Genomic DNA, 2231 nt, shown 5'->3' with positions numbered 1-2231 from the left:
AGCTCTGTTGGGTTACAAACCAATGCCGTTTGTTTTCCTGAGATCCTTATGGCTGTCATATTTGGACGACCAAAGTTTCTCTTTGGTTTTGAATTGTAATCCATGTTCTAGTCCTTTACCTTACAACCAGTATGTTTCCCAAGCATTTTTTGATGTGCAGGGACTACACACCGAAGATGTAATTCATACCCAGGCAACGATGCTGCAAAGGATGGTGGTACAAAGTGATACCGATGCTCCAAATGAACCCGTAGTCTTAAATACAAATACGATGACACCATCCGAAGTGCAAACCCACTGATTAGGTCCTCATGCCAATGACGATGAAGTACAAAGTTCAACCAAGTGAGCGATGAAGTACAAAGTTCACCCAGAGGACTAGTCAAATTCTGATGCCGACAATACAAAGCCATGCAGCGATGAGCAAAGTCCGATGCCAAAGCTCTGCTAAAGAAGACCTGCGACGATGATGTTTTTGGACCAATCATAAGTGGCAATGCAGCCGCATAGCCAGCTCAAATCGTAAAGACGGAGAAGTAAGAAACCCACTACCTCTAAAAAGAGGAATAATAGCTGGGTAGTATTACTACCTTCGTTCCCCCACACCACCAATATAATACTCCTCAGATGATGTACCTTCGTTCCCCCACTCCAGCGATGGTGTACCTTCGTTTTCTCCGATCCAGCTTCGATCTCATTCCGATGATGCCAAGCTTCAATTAACACAGCTGCTTAATAATGGCACAGTCTTTCCACGCGGGGTAGCATTACTACATACCACCGTTGTTGCTGCCATGATGCGGTTAATCGCACTCATTAATATTTGGGTTCTTTAGTGATCTAAAGCCCGAAGATGATCCAAGTGAACCCGAAGTCCAATAACTTGTATAAGTTGAATACACAGGCTACCTGAAATACAAAGTCACCAGAATATGCAGTTGACATGCAAATAAAACGAAGTATACAAGATGATATCGTGATACATTTACTTTAATGGATTCAGTCAGTCCAAGTTTCCGTGTTCATTCTCTATGCAGGTTTGTGACTCACAACAGATACCCGTCGCTGTGGAAAGATATAGCTAAGCCACCATGAAGCCAAGACATCGTCACTGCTGCTGCAAATTTGGAGCTGTAAAAGCCGACGTGCAGAAATGTTGTAATATGAACCAAGTATGACTCGACATACGAGCAACTTGCAATTATCCGAAGCCTGCGGCGCCGATGATATAGATGCTTCGTACATGCTAACCGCCGATGATGCTTCTACAAACAAGACGAGACTGCAAAGCTAGATGAAGAAGCCAAGGCCAACCAGGATGACAAAAAATGCAAGAAGACCGATGATATAAATCCTCATGCAGACAAATCAAAGTCATCCGATGAGACAAGGTTATGCGCATATGAACCAAAGTTGGAGGCCAACGATGACGATGGTACAGAGTCTTGCGAAAACGAAGCCCAGTTTTGGTCCGAAGATGTAGTCCTAGTCTGACAACGCAGGCTTGGTCTGAATATGCAATCCCGATCATCCACTCGATACAAAGTCAAACGACGAAGGTGGTACAAGGTCTTGCAGCGATGGTCCAAAGTCGGTTGTGGATGACGAAGACATTCAAAGCTTGGTCTGTGCACATATAAGTCCCTCTACGTAACCCAAGCCTAGCACAGCTAAAGTCCGACGACGATGTTGGCGCAAACTATAATGATGAAACAAAGACTGATGCAGAAGATGCGAGTCTTGCAGTGATGTCTCAATTCCAATGACGAAGAGACAAAGCCTCGCCACGATGATCCAAGGCCGAAAATGAAGAGACAAAATACGAAGATGATGGACCAAAGCTGGATGACGTCACTAATGACAAAGGTGTGAGCAAACCGATGATGCTGATGACGATGATGCAAATACCGAAGACAAAGAGGCAAGGGCTGGTGCCGATGAAGCAAAGTCCTGGGACGATCAAGCCAAGCAAAAAGACCCTTTGTTTCAATTCTGATTTTATGTAGGTACATAATCTCTGAGGAGGAGTATCATTACATCCAAAAGGTAGTACAATGAAGACGTACAAGTCACATGACATACAAGATACTCACATCAACCAACATCCCGCTGGCGATCCAAGTGCAGGGTCCTGACACAAAGAGGATTAGTTGCCAACCAAAGGCCACCCGATGGTGCAAGCAAGTTCAAAGACAGAAGTATCTATAGAACAAATCTGATGACGTTGATAA

This window comes from Papaver somniferum, chromosome 8 (assembly GCF_003573695.1).
Source record: "Papaver somniferum cultivar HN1 chromosome 8, ASM357369v1, whole genome shotgun sequence".
Taxonomy (NCBI): Eukaryota; Viridiplantae; Streptophyta; class Magnoliopsida; order Ranunculales; family Papaveraceae; genus Papaver; species Papaver somniferum.
Note: the sequence above shows the minus strand (reverse complement) of the source record.